The sequence below is a fragment of the Heterodontus francisci genome, chromosome 50, assembly GCF_036365525.1.
Source record: "Heterodontus francisci isolate sHetFra1 chromosome 50, sHetFra1.hap1, whole genome shotgun sequence".
Classification (NCBI taxonomy): Eukaryota; Metazoa; Chordata; class Chondrichthyes; order Heterodontiformes; family Heterodontidae; genus Heterodontus; species Heterodontus francisci.
In genome coordinates, this window is record NC_090420.1 from 4,203,825 (window position 1) to 4,228,174 (window position 24,350).

General features: G+C 46.4%; 1 non-coding gene across 1 annotated transcript; it reads left to right on the forward strand.

Annotated features, from left to right (window-relative positions):
- Positions 1-23,820: 23,820 nt before the first annotated feature.
- Positions 23,821-23,903, forward strand: trnal-uag (transfer RNA leucine (anticodon UAG)). The gene has a single exon. It is a non-coding gene; the product is annotated as a tRNA-Leu (tRNA).
- The last annotated feature ends 447 nt before the right edge of the window (positions 23,904-24,350 follow it).

Consider the following 24,350-nt stretch of genomic DNA (forward strand, 5'->3'; position numbering starts at 1 on the left):
TTAGTTGTCACAGCACTTGTGATCTGGCTCAGTAGCTTAATTGGTTTGAGTGTTTGTCTAATAATCAGAAAATCTTGGATTCATATCCTTGCTTCAAAAGTTTAGCTATCAATAATTTACATCCATTTTCTTGTGAACTTTAACTTTTCTTATGAATTTCATTCACAAAAGAAAACAGCTCAGTGGTTGCCTTTGTGAAGGATGTGAGTTTGAAATGGCTGTTCCTGCTCGTACAGATGTCCAGTGCTAATATTTCAATGGCAACTCAATCCCCTCCAATTTCTTTGAGAGCAATGTGCTTGCAGTTGCATTGAATCTGGAAAACAGCTCAACATTAATCTCACTGAAGGAAAGTGTGACCGTGTTGTATGTTTCAGAGTGTTTGTGCCGTTTTGTGTCTCTTTTAACCAAGACTATAACACGATGCAAAGGGGAGGGTTGATCGATTAGAACATTAGAACATTACAGCACAGTACAGGCCCTTCGGCCCTCGATGTTGCGCCGACCATCTGACCTACACTATTCCATTTTCATCCATATGTCTATCCAATGACCACTTACATGCCCTTAAATCCGAGGTTTAGAATATGTTATCATTCAGGAGCAAGAAAAATCAAAAGGAACAAAATAAGAAAACCCAGTCTCCAGATTTGAGAATCTGTAGAGACGCTTTGGGAAAGTGAATCAGAGCAGAATGAAGGGGGAACTGTCCGACTGCCCAGAAGAGATGAAGACACAGCTCAGTCAGCACATTCCCCTGGTTTATCATGCTGGAACATTACTCACACAGAAATTATTCAATCAATATTCATCTGCCAAGTCGGTCTGAGGCTGTGCCTTTCTCATCATGTGGAGTTAAAGCAATTCATGCAGTCAGTTAGTTCAGTTGTCATTTCATGAGAAATTCGAAGTCATCATGACTTCGTCAGTGACCTAATGGTTCAGGTGTCTGAGTGATGTTAATCATGATGTGGTCAATTGATTGTATGTTCCAGTCTTTCCATGGTGGGTTTTCACACTGAGTTGAAACGTGTTGGACATGGTTTGGAAATGATTCACACCACTCCATTCCCAACAGGCCATGACCTGATGTGATGGAAATGTCATTTACTTACAGAAGCTACATTTCCATCATTGCACATCTGGCTGCACAGTCAGGATCTGAGCTGAAGGTGACCATCCTGCCCAAATTTTCATAGAGGCAAAAAAGACATGTGATGGGTTGCTGGCACAAAGCTGGGTGATGAAGTGTTTGAGAAGTTAAGATGATGGATTATTAATTCCTTCTGTTTTACATGCGTGAATTTGAATCCCATCTGCATCAACAGTTTCTAAAATGTTCAATACATTGTTTCTTTGTAATTCACCAGCTTTTGCAGAAAGTAGGACTTAAGCTGTTGCAGTACCTGTTAGAAAGATAGTCTGAGCTATTCTGAAGCCATCTTCCAATGTCATCTACATGTGAGCAGGGTTTTAAAGGATAAGATGTAGTTTTTAAAAGTCACTTCAATCTTACTCAAGTCTTTACAAAGAAGCCAGGTAAATCTTTGATAAAAAGTCATATATATTTAGAGATCTTTTAAAAGCACTTCAATCTTGTCAATAAAAAGTCAGATGTAAATTTAAGAACTCTGATAAGGCCATGCTAAAAAGTTACATACAATTAAGAAACAAAAAACAACATTTAAAATGTCTGAACTCCCTCTGAAAGTTGACCCCTGCTGCTGCCGGTGTCTTCCTGGAATAGTGGAGCTGTTGTGTCAACAGAAAAGACCTTCCCGAACAGGCCCTGAGCCTGTTGGTACCGGCTTTAATCCAACCAAGGTAAAAATCAGGATACATTGTGGGCAATGAGCCCAAATTGCTCAACGGCAGGTCCCTGTCACTTTAAAGAGTGGGCTGGTGTGATTATGATCAGAGGCTCCTTCTAAGCACATTTCTCACCACCACAACTTCCAGATGCTGGTGTTAGTGTGTGCATGTACTGGCAGTTGCAGTGCTGTTCAGACCCTCAATAGCAGTGAAAGTCTCAGTGTTTGCTGCTATTGGGACTGTAACATCCAGGCCAATATCGCACAACCCTGTTAGATTTGCTCTCCCTCTGTACAAAATCAAACTCCACACATTGTCTTTCACTCACTCCTGTTTCCAGCCCTGATGGTGCAGAAATCCCCTCTCAAAGGTACACAATCCAGTTGATTTCTGATCAAATATCTCCTTCCTCATTCAATAGAGGAAACAGAGACATGAACAGGAGTCAGGTGCAAGAAAGTTTCACCAACAGAGCAAAGTAAGGCACCAACAAAAGTCACCCCTACTTTCCAAATCATTTCACTGTAATATTCTTTCACTTGTTTTGTCGGATGACTGCAATAAATCCGAAAATGAGCACCATGAGGTTTGTGTTCACTAGTCATTTGTTCTCCTGTGTTTGTCTGTCAGGTTTGCAATTCAGTTTGGATTGGATATTGAAGAGAATCTCTTTTCAAGATGATTACACATCGTACTGTGTTTAAAGCAACCAACTTGTAAAATGGAAGATAATGAATGTTTCAATACCTGTGTGACCAGATTCTTCCAATGCATTTCAACAGCTAGATTGATGATGCTTGTAATCTGTATCCTGTGGAGAATGGGAGAGGAGAATAAATACATGGTGCATGAACAGGACAGACTGTGTAAAATGGGAGCACAGAAATACTGCCACCTCATTGAAGGTTAATTAGATTTATTCAAAGTCAGATACCTGTCCACAATGAACAAGTGAATACATTAATTGTCCACTTTCAATCTAAATGGGACTGAGGTTCCAACAGAGAAGTTTTCTGGAAAATATCTGCTGCAGTTTTAAAATTGATGAACTGGAACATCTTATACTAACTTTCAAATAACTGGAGTGATTGTATAGTTCTCATAGTGGAGAGAAGGAGTTGTTTATAAATAGAAGCAGAAAGACACATTTGTGGATTGGTGAATGAGCTTTAACTTTCTGAAATGTATTTGTCCATTGGTTGCAGGTCACTGGAAATTCTTTTTTACATTTCAATTGTAGCAGCAGCAGTTAACAGCAAAATGTCTGATTAATCAGAGTAGTGGGTCTGGGAAACACTTCAACAGCCGAGACCCTGTAAAACAGAACTCCAAGTAATGGTTTTAATAAGGCACTGAACTGACAGAGCGGTAAAGGCCTGCTCAGGTCAGGAAAAAATACCCGACCCGAACCCGACAGAACCACATTGGACCCAAGCCCGACCCGGCCCGAGTATCTCCATTTATTCCCGCGCCCGAACCGACCCGCGCCTTACCCGACCACCGGAATGTTCACTTTACCTCCCTCCCGATTTCGAATCTACAGGAAGCTGCAGCATGAGCGCAATGACGTCATAGAGATGCTCACTTGCTCACTGAGCAGACTCAGAGTTTCCCTCCTTAATGACCCGGACTCCCGGCTTTGGTTGGCTTTTCAACTTTTGACACTTATTAAACTCAACTTCCCAGCAGAGTTAAATGTAATAACTACTGTGTGTGTCACACCCGGAATCAGTCCAACCTGGACCCAGCCTGACCTGAACCTGGCCTGACCCTACCCGAGTCCAAAAGCCAGACCCGGAAGAGCGACCCGACATGACCCGAACCCGACACAGGTCGTCGGGTCCCGTCGGATTCAGGTCGGGTAGCAGGCCTTGACAGAGTGGAGGTCAGATGAGGATTGAATTAATTTCAATCACTGAATCTAAACAAGAAGTAAATCTGCCAGGAATGGAAGACTTTGCTTTATCTGTGAGCTTGTGGCACAACGGTAGCGTGTCTAATTCCATGATCAGAAGGTTGTGTGTTCAAATCACATCAGGCTCAGTTATCTTTTACAGCAGCTCAAGTTACTGGATTTGAAATCAGGAGAGAATTCAATCTTTTGGAATGTTCAGTGAATGGTTGAATTTCAAGATCAACTTTAATAGATTGAAGTCCTGATTTCTGGTTCCGTTCCATTTCCATGCTCAGTTCTTATTTCACACTGTTTTATATCAGAACAATGTTTCCGGGATGTGATGTGCCCATTGTTTGTACAATTTCTCTGTCACCCAGTGTGAGAAATAAAACACAAACCGCCCAGCGTGCGGCTCAAACCCATACCTGGCTCTGTCTGTAGGCCGCTTAGTTCAGTTGGTTAGGACGCAGTGTTGATAACAACAAGGCTGTGGATTTGATCCCCATGTGCGCTGTCACATGGTCAGTCAATAATTTGACACATTTTTGTTACACTTAAAATCCAACTTTTAGATACAAACAAGTTTGCATAAAATGTCAGAGGAAACTTATTTTGAATAACATCTTTTGCATCTTTGTCACTGGTCTGGAGTAACACAGAATTCTTTCCAATTATCTTCCGTTTGCTGATAAACGTTGAACTCGTGGCCTGTTGTCGTTAATGGTCACGAGCAACAAAAACAGACAGAGCGAGTCTGACCACCCAGAGATGTGGAAAAGGCTTCAGTTTGGGACAAATGCAGCAAATCAAATGTTCACCCTGCCCCGAGAGAGTCAAAAACTAGGGAAAAGGACACAGGGAGATAGAGAATAAGCTACAGCAGACAATGTAAATATTTCCCATCCTTGATATCTCTCTATTCCAATCCAACCTTCAGAGTTGGGTAAATAATTTCAGTGTAAATTGTGCAGCTCAAGAGTCAAAACCAAATGGCGATGCAGAATAAAGGAGAACTGCCAAAACCCCAGATTGAACCAGGGATCTTCAGTCTAACACTCTCCCAACTGAGCTATTTCAGTCTCACAGGCTTGGGATGATAAGTGGCAAGTAACATTCGCACCACACAAGTGCCAGGCAATGAATATCTCCAACAAGAGAGAATCTAACCATCTCCCCTTGACATTCAATAGCATTACAATCACTGAATCCCCCACTATCAACATTATGGGGGTTACCATGGGGAGCCATACAAATAACGTAGCTACAAGAGCAGGTCAGAGGCTTGGAATCCTGAGGCGAGTAATTACAGTGCAGCTGTTGGCTCCACCCCAGGGGCTGAATTTGTTCTGTAAACCATGAAGCAGCTTCCTCTCAAATCCCAGGTTTATCAATAAATCCTCTTACAAAAGCCCCAAAGTGTGATATATTCCTCTCACTCATCCATGACTGTTGACTCCCCAAAGCCTGTCCACCATCCACAAGGCACAAGTCAAGAGTGTGATGGAATACTCTCCACTTGCCTGGATGGGTGCAATTCCAACTCAAGAATCTCAACACCGCCAGGCCAAAGCATCCCGCATGATTGGCACCCCATCTGCAAACATTCACTCCCTCCACCATCGACACACAGTTGCAGAGTGTGTACCGTCTACAAGATGCACTGCAGCAATGCACCACGACTCCTTCGACAGCACCTTCCAAACCAGTGACCTTTACCACCTAGAAGGGCAAGGGCAGCAAATGCAGGGGATACCACCACATGCAAGTTCCCCTCCAAGCCACACACCATCCTGACTTGGAACTATATCGCCGTTCCTTCACTGTCGCTGGGTCAAAATCCTGGAACTCCCTTTCTCACAGCACTGTGGGTGTACCTACCCCACATGGACTGCAATGGTTCAAGAAGGCAGCTCACCACCACCTTCTCATGGGCAATAAATGCTGGCCTAGCCAGCGATGCCCACATCGCATGAATGAATGAATAAAAAAGTGAAGTATCCCTTGTGTCATTGTTTTGGAGGAAAATATAACCCTGGTGGAATTGTCCCTCCCAATCACACCTCACTTCATAGAACATAGAAAATTGAGAAAATTTATGGCACAGAATGAGACCATTTAGCAATCGTGTCTGTGCCAGCTGAAAAAGAGCGATCCAGCCCAATCCCACTTTCTAGGTCTTGGGAATGGGATCTGAACAGATCTCACATTATGTGAATGTTCTGTTGAAGTGTTGGTGAGCTGATATACCAGGGGAGATTCACACTGTTAGACACACTGTGAAATACATTCAAGTATTTATAAAACATTGTAACATGTGAGTAATATTCCCCATTGATTTCTCAGCACTGATGGATTGTGAAGTGATAGACAGCCAGAGGTCTCACTGATTCACACTGACCATGAGCTGAAAATGAAATGAGATAAAGTTAAATCTTCAGCAGCGAGTTGCTGCAGAGATGTAAGAGTCCTGAATCAAGGAGAGACTTTCTCATACTGCTGTTGAATCTCATTTCAAACACTCCTTGAACTCTCTGCCGAGGAATTCAGAGCTGGAGAATGCCTGTAAAATCGGCCTAAAAAGGAAATAAAAAACACCCATCGTGGGGCTCAAACTCAAAAACTTGAGATTCAGAGTTTCATGCTTTCATCGACTGAGCTCACCAGGCCTGAGACAGTGTCCCCGTCCTGTCCGTTATTGGACGGTGCAGCTGTTGCCTCCACCCCAGGGACTGAATTTGTTCTGTAAACCATGAACCAGCTTCCTCTCAAATCCCAGGTTTATCAGTAAATCCTCTTAAAAAGCCCCAAAGTGTGATATATTCCTCTCACTCAACCAGAATAAAAGTTACATCTTTTGCTCTTTTTACCTTCCAAACATTGACTTCTATTTTTCTCAGCATTTATTTCTCTCTCTTTTTTATATTGTGCATTTCCTAATAAACATTTCATTTCAATTATTTATGAGGGATGAAATGAACAGAAGAGATTTTCTGCAATGGTACCAGGGGTGTGGGACAGAGTGAGTGGTTCGGATCTGGATTACACTGCCTGAGAGTGCTGGAGGCAGATTCAATCGTGGTTTTCAAAAGGGAATTGGATAGACACCTGAATAGAGAAAATTTGCAGGGTTACAATGAAAGGGCAGAGGAGTGGAATTAGCTGATTTGCTCTTGCAAAGTGCTGTCATGGTCATGATGGACTGAATGGTCTCCTTCTGGACTGTAACCATTTGATTCCTTGATTCTAACTCTGTCAAAGTTGTTCTGAACTTGCTCTGCTCCAAGGAGAACAACCCCAGCTTTTCCAGTCTGAAGTTATGAGGAACCATGGGGAACCCACTGTAAATCTTCCTCCAGACAGAAATACAACTGTTCACCACTACACTGTGACCCAGCTGTTCACAATACACATCAATGATTCGGATGTGGGGACCAAATGTAGTATTTCCAAGTTCGCAGATGACACAAAACTAGGTGGGAATGTGTGTTGTGAGGAAGATGCAAAGCGGCTTCAAGGGGATTTGGACAGACTTAGTGAGTGGACAAGAAAGTGGCACATGGAATATAATGTGTAAAAATGTGAGGTTATCCACTTTGGTAGGAGGAACAGATGTACAGATTATTTCTTAAATGGTAAGAGATTAGAAAGTGTAGATGTACAAAGGGGCCTGGGTGTCCTTGTCAATAAGTGACTGAAAGCTAACATGCAGGTGCAGCAAGCAATTCAAAAGACGAATGATATGTTAGCCTCTATCGCAAGAGGATTTGAGTACAGGAGTAGTGAAGTCTTGCTTCAATTGTATATAACCTTGGTTGGTCTGCAGTTTGGAATACTGTGTGCATTTTTGGTCCCCTTACCTTAGGAAGGATATCATTGCCATAGAGGGAGTTCAATGAAGGTTTACCAGACTTGTTCCCGGGATGGCAGGACTGTCCTATGAAGAGAGATTGGGGAAACTGGGACTGTATTCTCCAGAGTTTCAAAGAATGTGAGGTGATCTCATTGAAACTTACAAAATATTTAAAGGGATAGACAGGGTAGATGAAGTTTCTCCTCCGGTTGAGGAATCTAGAACCAGGGGACACAATTTCAGCAGAAGGGGAAAGGCACTTCGGACAGAGACCAGGAGAACTTTCTTTACTCAGAGGGTTGTGAATCTGTGGAATTCTGTACCGCAGAGGGCTGTGGAAGCTCAGTCATTGAGTATGTTTAAAGCAGAGATTGACAGATTTCTAAATACAAATGACATAGGGGATATGGAGATAATGTGGGAAAAAGGCATTGAAGTGGATGATCAGTCATCATCATATTGAATGGTGGGGTGGTCTCGATAGGCTGAATGGCCTACTCCTGCTTCTATGTTCCTATCAGTCTGCTAACTTCATATGCATGCTGTCATTGTCCCTTTTATTACATGGGCTTCAGTTTTACTGGCAGTCTAGTATGTGACATCATCAAGAAGGTTTTCAATAAGTTAAATAAGGAGAAATTGTTTCCAGTGGCAAAAGGGTCAGTAACCAGAGGATGTATTTATCAGGTGATTGAGAAAAGAACCAGAGGCGAAATGAGGAATGATTTTTTATACAGTGATGTGTTGTGATCTGAAATGCACTGTTAGATCAGGACTTGAAAGCAGATTCAGTCGTAACTTTGAAAAGCAATAGGGATAAATACTGGAAGGAAAAATGTACGGAATACTGGAAAAAGCTGAGCAGCAGGACTAATTGGATAGCACAACCAAAGAGACAGCACTGACACAATGGACCAAAACACCAGACCCAAACCAACTGAACAAGCCTGTTGTTTAATCTCTGTTTTTCACACCAGCTTCTCCTCGCTCTTTCTGTGTTTCCAGCCTGGTCTGTTCCTCTGACCTTCATTCCTGACACTTTATTGAGAATGGCCAATTGGGATGGAAGACATTGGAATGTATTTTTCTGTCGGCGGCTGACATGGAGGGCAGACTTCGCACATCCACACGGCAAGAAGGCATTTCAAATATTTATGAGTCCAATTGTCAGCAATTTTATTCACTGGATCCAATTGAACTAATAGCACACGGGAACCACGGGGTGTCAGAGCCTCGCCTGGTTAAAGGAGGTGACTGGGAGGTGGGAGCTGAGTGTTGGCTTCACTGGGAAGCTGTCGGGTGAGGTAGCGTAACTTGGCAGCAAGGGTGGAGGGGGAAAGGGCATATGGAATCACTGTCAGGAGTGGGGGCCAATGTGCCAGCTCTGCAGGGGGAGCTGCACCAGGGTGCCATTGAGGCAGTGCCACCTCAATGAGGGTAAATGTGAGTGGGTAAAGAGTGAGGTAAATGTGGCTGGGTGTTGTTTACTGTGAAGGCCTTGCACTCAGGGAGGGACAACCTGTCATGGGCCTCATTCACCCTGGATTCGAGGCTCCCATTGAGGAGGAGTAGAGAGGGAGGGAGGGAAGGGCAGGCTCCAGCAGGGACACCACAGCAGCTTGGGGGCCCACAGGAAGGCCAGCCTCGAACAGGAGGCTGGAGAAGGAGGCAGAGGAACACGTCAGCCAAGGTTCAACTACCTGTAGATGTCCGAGTGACAGTGTCTCCACAGACTGCACCTCTCCACGGAGGTTGTCACTGATCTCTCTGCCATGATGCAGCTGTGCCCCATGGGACTTGGTGGGCACCTGATGCCGGTGTCACTGAAGGTCACTGTGCCACTGAACTTCTGGATGACCAGATCATTGCGGGGATCCACTGGAGATATGTGTGGAATCTCACAGTCTGTGGTGAATCAGTGCATCAAGGAGGTCACCAATGTCCTGTTCAGGAGGGCCGGTGACTATGTGCACACCGATCCAAACAGTCACGCTGAGAGGGCTATAGGATTCAGGGCCATCGCTGGATTGCCCCAGGTGTAGGGTGTCATTGACTGCACCCATGTGACCATCATGGCTCCTGCAGACCAGCCAGCAGCCTTCAACAGGAAGGGCTTCCATTTGCTCAGTGTGTAACTGGTCTGTGACCATCACAAATGGATCCTACAGGTGTGTGCACAAATCCCGGGAAGCAGCCACAACGCCTGCATACCAAGGCAGTCGCAGGTGCCAGAACTTTTCCGTGGCCCCATGCGCTTTCTGAGATGGATCCTTGGAGACAAGGGCAACCCAGTGAGGTCATGAGTACTGACGCCTGTGAGGAATCCACACAAGGATGCAGAGCAGAGGTACAACACCTGCTGCGGGTCAACCCGAGTGACCATCAAGGAGGCCATTGGTCTCCTGAAGATGAGATTGAAGCGCCTGGATTGTTCCAGTGGAGTCCTTCAGTATGTCCCGGCGAGGGTCTCGTATATCGCGGTGTTTTGCTGTGCACAGCACAATCTGGCATTACAGAGGGGTGAGGTGTTGACTCGTGAGGATATCATGGAGTGTGATGTCTCCTCTGATGATGAGGATGTGGAGGAGGACGCTGGTCAGGCAGTGCCAGATGAAGGACCTCAGGCACAGCAGGAAAGCCACCATGAGATCCACACAAGGGAGACACGAGACACCCTTATACATTCACGTTTCCTTTGAGCGTTACCACCTTCTGGAACCAAGTCAATAAAGTCTTAGCTTTGATCAGCCCTGTAGTCACCTCCTTCCTTCTGCACTACAGCGCCCAGGTACACTTCGCACAGTGGCAAGGCCGAAGCTTTGTGAACTCAGGGCTTGGTCCCTCACTTCCAGACCCTTGGAAGGAAGGGTTTAAATGAAGTCCCAAAGGGCATCAACAATTAGATGGAGACATAGTGAGAGAACATCATTTCTTTATTCTGTGTGACACCAAACACAACCCTATCCATCTGGAATGTACATTCACCCGTGAACCACTCAGTGAATCTAGGTGCTCTTCTTAAATCTTTTCCGGGTGCTCCTACGTGGTGCTCCCCCTGCTCTGGCAGCTGAGGTGGAGACAGGCTGCTAACATTGCTGCCCCATGGCTTGGGATGACATTGGTGGCCTTCCTCTGGCTGCCTGAGGCCTGGAGTGCCCCGGAACACTAAGGGCCTCCTGCACAGGTACAGGGACCCCCCTCTGTCATCGAGGATGATGGAGGCACTGGCATCACTGGTGTCACTGGCAGAGGGTCTTTCGAGCTACTGTCCACACCAGGAGCACCCTGAGAGGAGACCCCAGATGTAGCAGCCAGCTGCTCCTCCCCCTTATAAGACACACTTGTACCTCCCTGCTGACCTGAGAGGGACGTGGACCTGGTGGAGAATTCAGGTGCCTCGTCCCCCCTCTCACCTTGTCACCACTGGATGGAGCTCATGGACAAAGTGATGGAGTGCAGGTCTGCGAACATCTCTGGCAGCCACTGATTGATCGGCTGGATATGGTTCTCCATGAGAGTCACCAATCTCTCAATGGAGGAAACCAGACAGACCCCCATCAGAGACAGTGCAGCACCCAAGACCTGGATGGACTCCTCCACCATCCTTGTTTGGGTACACATAGCCTCTGGCAACTCTGCCAGATGTTACCTGACCTCTCGCTGCAGCTGCGGTATTTCCCGTGTTGCTGGTGACACCAGAGGCATGTCATCAGCCTGGGGCTCAGTGTGGGCCTGGCCTCCCACAGACCACCAACTGTCAGTGGCCTCGGCTGTCACAGCCTCCGTCAGCTGCCCGGGCCTGTCTGTGATGTGCTCATCAGTTTGCGTGAGCGTTTCTGTTCTGGTGGAGGGTGCAGGGGAATGATGTGATGGTGCACCATCTGAGGCTCCCTCCTCCTCCTCAGACGTGTCCGGCTGTCTCCCAGTCTCTCCAGCTCTTTGCTTTTTTCGTTCATCCGGGCCTTCATGAGAAAACAGGGACATTGAAGGGTTACGGTCTGCCCATCGTGACATTCCAACCACCCCTACTGTGCCGCTCCATTGATGCAGTGGTGAACAGATGAGCAGTGTGGCTCCTTTGCAGCGGATGCTCCCTTGTGCCCCAGGAGATGTTCACTCACTCTCTTGGGTCGATGCCCCTGTCTCTCCATCAGCTATGGAGCAGCTGCTTTGCTGCCCTGCCTGTTCCATGGCCTCCTCCTCCATCGGGATGAGGACACGGAGATAAGGCACTCCACCGCCAGTCTTGACACGCTCTTTCCAATTGTGGGATGTCTTCTCCTGCAGACACAATGATGAACAAAGTTAGTCTCCCAGCGGGGACAAGCCCAACATCTCTGATGGTGATAGTCCAGCAGTCCATGATGTGGACACACATATGCCTCCTGCATGCGGCCCCTCTCGAGGGACTGTGTGAGGTTATATAATGACTGACGTGTGCCTCTCCCCAATACACATGACTGGGTGGTCACTCCCTTTCCACTAAACATTCCCTCTCACTCTGCCACATGCAATGCCCAAAGGGCCCAAAGTGTTTTGAGTTGTCGCCTGAGCAACCTGGATCAGGTCATTGACCCACTTCCTGCACTGGATCCATGTCCTGGGGGTGAACCCATGGCTGCTGACCTCACCTACTATCTCCAGCCAGCTTTGCTTGGTCAGGTGGACAGGTCTCCACCTCCCATCCCTGGGGAAGAGGATCTTCCACCTTTCTCTTGCCACCTGGAGGTGAACCTGCAGGGAGGCATCGCTAAACCGTGGGAGCATGGTCACTGCAGGCTCGCATTCAGCTCCTTACCCATCAGGCAACAGAGGCAGCAGAACGGGACCTGGGGCATCAGAGGCAGCAGAACTGGTCCTGGGACAGCAGAGGGATCTCAGGAAGACACTCCTTTAAACCAGGCAGCAGTGAATGCAGCGCTGGCAGCCCTTTAAATATGGTGCCAGCACCTGCCGTTGTGTCAGATGTCGGTGCCATCGGCACCTCGTTCCCTGCTTCTGGTCCTTGTTTACATGGGCCCCACGCCTCCCCTTCATTAATTTGTCGGCTGCTCTGTGATCGGAGTCGGTCGGCCACATTTCACTCGTGTGGTGATAACACCCGCTTCCGGTGCCTCTGCCGAGAGCCGCACCATTGGTTTAAAATTCAGCCCATGGGGTCAAGAGTGGAAAATCTCCCCTCTGATTCTCTCTACTTAAAATGAAGGAGACACCAAATTAAAACTGATGAAACCAGGGATTGTATCCTGGTTCTTCAATCTACTGTTCTCCCAACTGAGCTATTCCGGCCTCACTGTGAACTCATCTTCATTGGAGACAAATATAACTCCAGGCGGAATTTCCTCACCCGTCCATTCCTCACTTCAGGGGAATGGGACCCGACCAGATCGCGGAGCTCAGATTATGTTAATGTTCTGCTCTTGATACCTTCATATTATTTTGCGTTTGAGCCACTTTTAATCAGGTTCACGGACAAATTCTTCTATCATCCCTTCTCCCACATTCTCTCTCTCTCATTCATTCTTTATTCCTCACAATCCAGAAAGGGTTAGGAATCAGAGCTCACCCCCAAACCCTCTGCACACAGACCTCTGTCTGTTACCCTGTTTGATCCAAGAGACCAGTCAATAAATTACACTCTTTATAAACACAGAAAGCTGCCTCACAGTGTTGGACATTGAGTGAAATACACTGAAGTCTTTTGAAAAAAGTTCATCTTACGGGTTGTGTTACTGAGCCCACAGAGCAGGACAGGCCCAGGCTCCAGCCCCAGCCCCACCTGGGCTGTGTTAGCTGATGTCACCTGGTGTGATACTGAGCCACATGGAGCAGGAAAGGGCCTGGTTGTATTCATGGCCTGTGTTGAGTTAACTGAACCCACCCAATGTTGTAGGAGCCACACAGAACGGAATGGGCCCAGGCTCCTTCCTCAGCCTGAGGGATGATAGTTCATCTCACACGGTGTTGTACAGAGCCCCACACAGAACAGGAGAATCCCAGGCTCCATCCCCGGCCTGTGGTATTTTCCTTCATCACACCTGGTATGGTACGGAGCCCCCAGAGCAGGAAAGATCCAGCTTCCCTCTCCAGCCTGTGCTGAATTAGCTAATCTGACCTGGTTGGCACTGAACCACAATCAGGGGAGGATGGGCCGAGGCTCCCTGGCCTGTGGTGTGTTAGTTATTCTCATTTGGTGAGGTACTGAGCACCATATAGAGCAGGAAGGGCCTGTGTTCAGTGAGCTGATCTCACCTTGTGCCTTCCTGAGACCCACACACAGAGCAGGACAGGCCGAAGCCTCATCCCCGGCCTGTGCTCAATTAGCGGATCTCAGCCAAAAGATTTTGATTAGGTTCCACACAAGAGGCTTCTCGAGAAGATTAAAGTCCCTGGTATCAGTGGTAATATATTGATCTGGATTGGGAACTGACTGGCACGACGTAGGCAGAAAGTAGTTACAGATGGATCTGGATCTGTTTGGAGACCAGTTACCAGTGGTGTCCCACAGGGATCGGTGTTGGGTCTGTTGCTCTTTATTATTTTTATTAATGATCTGGATGTAGGTGTCGGGGGTACCATCTGTAAATTTACAGATGATTTGAAGATCTGTGCGAGTGTTCAGACTGTAGATGATGCTCGACTGTTTCAGGCTGATCTTAATGTGTTGGGAGATTGGGTTCATGACTGGTAAATGATGTTTAATTTGGGTAAGTGCAGTGTTATTCATGTGGACAGGGCGAATGCTCAACATTCATGCACCCTTCAGGGAAAAACATTAAAGCAGGTGGAGAAAGAAAATAATTTTGAGCAGAGATCTGGATGTTCTAGTGCACAGATCTCGAAAGGTACAGCAGCAATGCTGTGAAGTGATAGCTGGAGCAAATAGGGGGTTGGGCTGCATTCAGCGGATAATTGCATATAAGATGGGACATATTCTTTCATGGGATGTGAGCGACACTGGCAAGGCCAGAATTTGTTACCCATCCCTAATTGTCCTTGACAAGGTGGCGGTGAGCTGCCTTCTTGAATTGCTGCACTCCATGTGGTGTAGGTACACCCACAGTGCTGTTAGGAAAGGAGATCCAGGATTTTGACCCAACATCAGTGAATGAACAGCGATATTGTTGCAGATCAGATGGTGTGTGACTTGAAGGGGAACTTGCAGATGGTGGTGGTTCCATGCATCTGCAGTCCTTGTCCTTCAAGGTGGTGGAGGTCTTCGGTTTGGAAGGTGTTTTCGAAGGAGCCTTGGTGAGTTGCAGCAGTGCATCTGGTGGATGGTACACACTACTGCCACTGTGCATCAGTGGTGAAGGGAGTGAATGTTTAAGGTGGTGAATGGGGTGACAATCAAGGCAGCTGCTTTGTCTGAACAGTGTCGAGTTTCTAGAGTATTGTTGGAGCTGCACTCATCCTGGCTTGTGCCTTGCAGATGGTGGACAAATTTTGGAGAGTTAAAAATAACAAAATCATTACAGTGCAGAAGGAGGCAAATCGGCCCATTGAGTCTGCATAGAATCATTGAACATAGAAATTGGACAGCACAGGAAGGCCAAAAATCGGGCAACCCAGCGGAATCCCATTGTCCAGCATTTGGACCGCAGCCCTACAGGTTCAGGTACTTGAGGTGCACATCCAGAATCCTCTTAAATGAGTTGAGGGTTTCTGCCTCAACTACCCTTATAGGCAGTGAGTTTCAAACCCCTCGCACCCTCTGGGTGAAAAAACGTTTCCTCATCTCCCCTCTATTCGTTCAACGAATCACTTTAAATCTATGCCCCTTAGTCATTGACCTCCCTGTTAAGGTAAATAGACCCTTCCCATCCACTCTATCCAGACCCCTCACAATTTTATACATTTCAATCAAATCTCCCCTCAGCCTCCTCTATTCAACCCCAGCCGATCCAATCTTTCCTCATCGCTGCATTTTTCCAGAACTGGCAACATCCTCGTAAATCTCCTCTGTGACCTCTCGAGTGCAATTACATCCTTTCTGTAATGAGGTGACCAGAACTGCACACAGAACTGAAGTTGTGGCCTAACTAATGATTGATACAGTTCCAGCATAACCTGCCTGCTCTGATATTCTATACCTCGGCTAATAAAGGAAAGTTTTCCATAAGCCTTCTCAACCAACTTATCAACCTGTCCTGCTACTTTCAGGGATCTGTGGACAATCACTTCAAGGTCCCTCACTTCCTCTACACCTCTCAGCATTCTCCCATTAATTGTGTATTCCTTTGCCGTGTTTGATCTCACCAAAGGCATCACCTCACACTTCTCCAAGTTGAATTCCATTTGCCACTTTTCTGCACACCTGACCAGTCCATTTTTCCAGCTCTCCTAATGAGCATTTCACCTCGTGCCAAGAGCTGAATTATTCATTGCAGAATTCTCACTGTCTGTTTTACCTTTGGTGCCACAGTATTTATAGGAATGGTCCAGTTAAGCTTGTGTCTATGGTTACCCCCAGGATGTTGATGGTGGGGGGGATTCAGCGATGGTAATGCTGTTGTACGTCAAAGGGAGATGGTTACATTCTCTCTTGTTGGAGATGGTCATTGCCTGGTACTTATGTGGTGTGAATGTTACTTGCCACTTAGCAGGCCAAGCCTGAATGTTGTCCAGGTCTTGCTGCTTCTGGACACGGACTCCTTCAGTATCTGAGATGTCCCGAATTTGTCCTTTTATGAAACCTTGGTCAGGCCTCACTTGGAATATTGTATCCAGTCTTGGTCTCCTCACATGATGGGTGATATTGAGGCTTTTGACAGGGTACAGAGGAGAGACATTAAACTAATTCCCAGTGTAAGACATCTTCGTTATCAAGTTAGACTAAAAGAGTTGGGACCCTGCACATTAGAGAATCCTAGACTGAGGGGTGATCCAATTGAGGTTCATAAGTAATGAAGGGTCCAATTTAGCATGGGAGAGGAGTCATAATTGTATATTTTAAAAGGCCAGATGTCACCCGGATCACATTAAATTTCATTTTCAGCAACGGGTAAATGAACCAGGAGGGCTGAGTGGTTAAGGTGTTGGACTTAAAATCCAATGAATATATGTCTGTGTGTGTTCAAACCCCACTCCTGGTATCTGTGCCGGCCAAATGTTACTTGTTGTTTCCCTGACTTTTGCCTTGCACCATCATCTCTTCTGTCATTTAATCACTCCTGCCTTCCAACCGATTACAGCTTCCTATTATTTGCCCCAGCACCGTTCCTTGTCTCTGCACTTGCTTATAAGCTGGGAAACCTTGAACTTAATCTCCTCTGTCCCCTCACAATGACCTTCTCATCTTTCCTGAACTGTGGTTCCTCACAGGATCCGCTGCCTCTCCGACTCCCCTCCAGGGGTAACTGAAGGCCCTGAGCCTGGGTCTTGCTTTATACGCTTGCTGGTAGTTGAGTCCTTGCATGTCCAGACTCCTCCAGGAAGGGCTTGCCATAATCTTCCAATCTTTCCTGATTAAGGGGATTGGAGAGTGGCAAATGACACCCTTATTCAAGAAAGGGTGTAAGGACAGTCCAAGCAACCCCATGCCAGTTAATTTAACATCAATGCTGGGTAAGGTTTCAGAAATGATAATCAGGGAAAATATCAATGGACATTTAGTGAGGTTTGAGTTAATTAAGGATATCCAGCATGGATTTGTAAAAGGCAGATCATGCTTCACTGATCTAATTGAATTTTTTGATGAAGGAGCAGAGACGTTTGATGAAGGAAATGCAGTGGATGTTGTTTCTATGGATTTTACGAAAGCATTTGATAAGGTATCACATAAAAGGCTGGTTAACAAAATTAAGGCTCGTGGAATAGGAGGGTCAGTGTCCGATTGGTTAAAAAATTGGATTAAGGGCAGAAACAAGCAAGTTGTAGTAAATGGTTTCTTTTCAGACTAGGGGATGGTCGACAGTGGTGTTCCCCGAGGGTCAGTGCTGGGATCACTGCTTTTCTTGCTGTGTATAAAATATGTGGATATTGGAATACGGAACAGAATCTCAAAATTTGCTGACAATACCAAACTTGGAGGTGAGGCAAACAGTGAGGATGATATGAAACGCCTGCAATAGGACATAGATAGGCTAGCAGAATGAGCAGAGAGGTGACGGATGGAAGTTAATACTGTTAAGTGTGAGGTGATGCATTTTGACAGAAGGAATAGGGAGAGGCAATGTATACTTAATGGCACAGTTCTAAAGAGTGTTCAGGGACAGAGGGACCTGGGGATGCATGTGCATCGATCTTTGCAGGTAGCAGGGCATATTGAGAGAGTAGTAGTAAAATATATGGCATCTTGGGCTTTATACAAACATACAAGCATACGAACATGTGAATTAGGAGCAGGAGTAGGCCACTCGGCCCTTCCAGCCTGCTCCGCCATTCAATAATTTCATAGCTGAACTGATGACCCACATTTCCAGCCAGCCCTGACCACTCCCTTGCTTATCAAGAATCTATCTACATCTGCCTTAAAAATATTCAAAGACTTTGCTTCCACTGCGTTTTGAGGAAGAGAACTGCAAAGACTCACAACCCTCTAAGAGAAAACAATTCTCCTCATCTCTGTCTTAAATGGGCTACCCCATATTTTTAAACAGTGACCCCTAATTTTAGATTCTCCCACAAGAGGAAACATCCTTTCTACATCCACTCTGTCAAGACCGTCAGGATCTTATGTGTTTCAATCAAGTTGCCTCTTACTCTTCTAAAATCTGGTGGATACAAGCCAAGCCTGTCCAATTTTTCCTTGTAAGGCAGCCCACCATTCCAGGTATTTGTCCAGTAAACCTTCTCTGAACTGCCTCCAATGCATTCACATCCTTCCTTAAATAAGGAGACCAGTTCTGTAGACTGTACTCCAGCTGTGGTCTTACCAATGCCCTGCATAGCTGAAGCATAACCTCCCTACTTTTGTATTCAATTCCCCAGGCGATAAACACGAGCATTCTATTAGCTTTCCTAATTACGTGCTGTACCTGCATAGTAACATTGTGCGATTCATACACGAGGACACCCAGATCCCTCTGCATCTCAGGGCTCTGCAATCTCTCACCATTTAGATAACATGCTTCTTTTTTATTCTTCCTGCCAAAGTGGACAATTTCACACTTTCCCACATTTTACTCCGTTTGCCAGGTTGTTGCCCACTCACTTAACCGATCTACATCTCTTTGTAGCCCCCTGATAAGAACATAAGAAATAGGAGCAGGAGTAGGCCATTCAGTCCCCAAAGCCTGCCCCACCATTTAATAAGATCAGGGATGATTTGCCCCAGAACTCAACTCCTCTTCCGTGCCAGCTCCTCATAGCCCTCAACTCCCCCATATTTCAAAAATCTATCCACCTCCTCTTTAAATGCTTTCAGTGATTTAGCCTCCACAACTCTCTGGGTAGAGAATTCCAGACATTCACTACCCTCTGAGAGAAGAAATTCCTTTGCATCTCAGTTTTAAATGACTGTCCCCTTGTTCTGTAACTATGTCACCTAGTTTGAGATTCCCCCACTCGTGGAAACATCTACCCTGTCAAGCCCCCTCAGAATCTTATACATTTCAATAAGATCACCCTTATTCTTCTAAACTTTAATGTATAAAGGCCTAACTTGTTAGCCATTCTTGATAAGTCAACCCCTTTCTCCCAGGAATCAGCCGAGTGAATCTCTTTTGACTGTATCCAATGCCAATATATCCTTTCTTAAATACGGGGACCAAAACTGTACACAGCACTCCAGGTGTGGCCTCACCAACACCCTGTACAGCTTTAAACTCCAACCCCCAAGCAATAAAGGCCAAAATTCCATTTGCCCTCTTAATTACTTGCTGCACCTGCATGCTAACTTTTTATGTTTCAATCACAAGAACACCCAGATCCCTCTTTTTTGGAGTCTCTCTCTATTTATATAATAGTCTGCATTTTGATTCTTCCTACCAAAGTGCATGACCTCACACTTTCCTACATTAAACTCCATCTGCCAAGTTTTTGCCCACTCACTCAACCTATCTATATCCCCTTGCAGATTCCTTATGTCTTCATGACAACATGCCCTACCTATTTTTGTATCATCAGCAAATTTGGATATATTACACTCTGCCCCCTCCTCCATCTCATTAATATAGATAGTAAATAATTGAACCCCAAACACTGATCCTTTTGGCACTCCACCAGTCACATCCTGCCAATGAGAAAATGGCCCATTTATGCCTACTCTTTGTTACAAGGAATTGGTAACTCGTGTGTGCATCATCACTTCAGGAAGTGATGTCATACAGTATGTGACAGAGTAGGAGATGGGATGATCCCCGGTAAGATGTGCCTGTAATACTCTCCTGTAAATTGTATATAGTATTGTCAGTCTTCAATAAAAAAGTCAAATTATTTGTTGGCGTTGATCAGTGTGTAATTGGTAAGTCTGTGTGAAGAACAGGGGTTGGCAACATGTCTGTCCATGGACACCAGTGTCCACGTTAAAACAGTTCGGTCCGTGACTGATAATTTCAGGGATGAGAAATTTCCCATTGGCTTCTTCTTCCAGACCAGTCTGACTTTCAATCAAATCGCAGCCGTCAGTTTCACAGCTGACAGGTCCTCAGAGCAGAGACAACGTTTCAGAACCTCGGACAAGTTCGGAGCTTTCCGGCAGTGCTGATTTCATTTAAAAGCCCTCCAGAAAACCCCGAGCTTGTCCGAGTTTCGGAAGTGCTGTCTCTGCTCAAAGCACCTGTCAGCTGTGATACTGACGGCTGCGATTTTTAAAAAAAGACTAACCATAAAGCTGAGAGCTCTCGCTCTCTGCAACTGTCAGAAAGAGGGAGAGAGAGAGAGGAGAGTAAGAGGGAGAGAGGAGACCGGGGGTGGGTGTCGGCAGAGAGAGAGGGGCAGAGAGAGAAAGGACAACCTGAAAGGTTTATCCCGTATCCTTAGATTATGACCCCTGGTTCTGGACTCACACCCAAATCCCATGAACGAATAAAAAAAGTCACAACTGTGATTGGCTCTTGTAGCGGACTCTGGTTAACAGACAATATTCGGAGCGCCGGCCCCAGACTGTTTAACACTGACTGAGCTCAGAAAATACAACTCACCCCCGAGAATCCGCAGCACAGACCGAGCGGAGGGGAAAACCTGTCCTGGGAACTCTACATTCAGGGAACAGATTGTCCTGTGAATATGCAGATGTGAATATTGTGGAAGAGAGATTGTATTAAAGGGGAGGGCGGGTTAGTCTGAAGCCACTGTGTTTGTGGGTCCGCTCTCATCGCCGGATTTCAGAGTCATTCTTGTGTAAAATCAAATGATTTTCCAGTCAAAGAACCGCCCTGCTCCCTGCTCAGCCCCAAAGTGGGAATTCGGGATCATTTTTTTTTTATTTCAAGATTTCAGTTGAAAAGTAGAGAACATGTCAGCGAGGGGTGAGAGAGGGCGGTCAGTGCAGCAATAAAACCAGGTGAAATGGAAAATGGAGTCCTCAATCCTAGTGAAAGCTTTTCAACAGCAAACATACTGGAGTGAGAGACAGGAAAGATCGAGTCTGGAAGTCTGGAGTCTCTGAATTTCAATGGAATTGGAGAGTTTGTGAGGAGAGAGAAACACAGAGAGACAGCAGGATCCGGGAGCTGACAGCAGCTTGTCTCCGCCCCATCCTCTCTCTGCCTTTAAGTTGCTCTGTGCCGCCACCACCGGCTTCATTTCTGACCCAGATCACATTGACAGAGAGAATTTGTGCAGAGTCCCGGACATGACCGATAGTGCAGCCGCCCAAAGGGCTCCTCCAGCCGCCGCCGCAGCCCAAGTCAAGACCCCCAAGAAGAAGAAGGTGGCTCCCCTGAACAAGCCAGCCGGTCTCCTGTTGGGCGAACAGATCCTTATGATTGTGCCGGCTTTCAGCGATCGCAAGGGGATGTCCCTGGCCGCCATAAAGAAGGCTCTGGGTAGCAGCGGTGTCGATGTGGAGAAGCTCAGGACCCAGATCAAGCAAAGTATCAAGAGGAATGTGAACAAAGGCTCCCTGGTGCAGAGCAAGAGACAGGGAACCTCCGGCTGCTTCAAAATCAGCAAGAAGGAAAACCCAGGGAAAAGTGGGAAAGAAGGTGAAGAAACCAGCAGACAAGAAATCTTTAGTGAAGAAACCATCAGACAAGAAATCTTTAGTGAAGAAACCAGCAGACACGAAATCTTTAGTGAAGAAACCAGCAACCAAGAAATCTTTAGCGAAGACACCAGCAGCCAAGAAATCTTTAGTGAAGAAACCAGCAGATAAGAAATCTTTAGTGAAGAAACCAGCAGACAAGAAATATTTCATGAAGAAACGAGCAGACAAGAAATCTTTCATGAAGAAACCAGCAGACAAGAAATCTTTAGTGAAGAAACCAGCAGACAAGAAATCTTTAGTGAAGAAACCAGCAGCTAAGAAATCTTTGGTGAAGACACCAGTAGACAAGAAATCTTTAGTGAAGAAACCAGCAGACAATAAATCCTTCGTTAGAAACCAGCAGACAAGAAATCATTGGTGAAGAAACCAGCAGCCAAAAAAGTGACAACAAAGAAAGTAACAGCCAAGAAAACGAGCAGCAAGGCGGCGGCAACGCCAAATTAGGTGGTGAAGAAAGCAGCGCTTCAGAAAAAGTCTCCTGCGAAGAAGGTCAAAAAAGGCAAGAGTGCGGCGGGCGGAAAGGCGCTGAAGAAAGTGCAGACATGGACGAGCAAGGTCAAACCGAAAGCAGCGAAGGCTCAGAAAGCAGGGTCTGGAAAGAAGTGAAAGAGCGCGGGATACTTGTAAACATCTGAACTCAAAGGCTCTTCTCAGAGCCACCCACATCTCTCAGGAAAGAGCTGATCCCCTGATCAAATGATCCCTGTCCCGGCCCCGCCTGCAGATTCCACATGGAAATGATTTGGAGTAAATCCAGGATCCCTGGTGACTCGCTGAGATCCCCTCCACCCAGCCCTTTCCCCACTCTCTGTAATAAAATAGAAGGATGTCCGGCCCTCACTCTAACTGGAGATGTGTTCGGTGTAGTCTTAGTTCACAAATTCAGGGGGAGAGTCCTGTAAGGTAGCTCGGTCACTCTGACTGAAACCGCCAGTTCCCCGGGGCTGCAGCCACTGACACTGCGGGGAGAGAATCCCCGACTCTACCCCGCCGCCGGGGGAACAAACAACTTTGTGTCCGGAGAATAGGGAGAGCCGGGGAGAAGGCACATATTGAAGCACTGCAGTGGACTCAGCTCCTGTGTGTGCACAACTCTCACTGATTCCGTCCTCTGGGAACAGTGCGGTCTAAACAGATCAGGTTAGGAGAGAAACACACAGCCCGAGAATGGCCTCTTTCTTCCTGCATTTACTCTGTTCTGGGAGCAGATTTTCATTGAGAAGTGGCGCTCAGATCACCGGAGAGAAAAAAAAAAACACAATTCAAACTGTCCAAATGAAAAACAGAGAATTAACCCGGACACTTCCATTATTAAATTAATTCATCAGCTCCGAACCAGTTCCCGTTAATGTACCGGGATGGTCTCGGGATTTATAAAATCGAAGGCAGCGGGATTTATTAAATTGTTGATTCTGACACCCTGCAGTTCAGTTCTTCACTTAACTGGAGGGGGAGATGTGTGAGCAGAGAAACAGAGCGAAATCCAGAGAGGGAACTGAAAAGACAACTGGACAGATGTGAAACAGGTCTATCCACTGTCACAATAACTCCATCTCTGATTCCCTCCTGACAGTAACCAGCCCTTTCACAGAGACTGTGGGTGGCTCTGAAAAGAGCCTTTGGTTTATGAGATGACATTTTGGCCGCTTTACTTTTTCTGGGAGCTCTTGAGTGCTGGTTTTCTTGGGCAGCAGCACGGCCTGGATATTAGGCAGCACCCCGCCCTGAGCGATAGTCACCCCTCCCAGCAGCTTGTTGAGCTCCTCGTCGTTGCGGACGGCCAGCTGCATGTGTCTGGGGATGATGCGGGTCTTCTTGTTGTCCCGGGCCGCGTTACCGGCTAGCTCGAGGATTTCAGCGGTCAGATACTCGAGCACTGCAGCCAGATAGACCGGGGCTCCGGCATCCACACGCTCAGCATAGTTGCCCTTTCTCAGGAGCCTGTGAACACGGCCCACCGGGAACTGCAGTCCAGCCCGGGAGGAGTGATACTTGGCCTTGGCCCGAGCTTTCCCGCTGGTCTTTCCTCTTCCAGACATTTCCACAATCTCACAAATACTTTCACAAAGAATGAATAATTTCCTTAGCATTTACAATAGCTAGCAGGCGGTCAGGATGGCCGAGCGGTCTAAGGCGCTGCGTTTAGCTCGCAGTCTCCATTGGAGGCGTGAATTCAAATCTCACTTCTGACACCTTGTGTTTTGACTGCACTGGAGGCGTTTGAGAGCAGCGGTGAAGAGCAAAGAGAGAACAGGAAAGAACATGGACAAGCAAAATAACAATGGACCAAAGATGTTGCATCAAAACATTGGAGTAAGAGGCAACTGAGCAAACAGCAGGGCACAGAAAAGATCAAAAATGTAACCTTTGTATCGGGGTGGAAGATGTTGCCAATATCCTGAATGAATACATTACTGTCTTCTCAAATGAGGGGGTGATGCAGATATTGTTATGAAGGAGGAGGAGTGTGAAGTATTGGACGTGATAACTTAAGGAGAGAGGAAGTCTTAATGGGATGAGCATCCTTGAATGTGGATAAATCACCAGGACCAGATGAAATGTACCCCAGGCTGTTGAATGAAGCCAGGGAAGAAATAGTGGAAGGTCTGACCATCGTTTTCCAGAGGATTGGAGGTCTT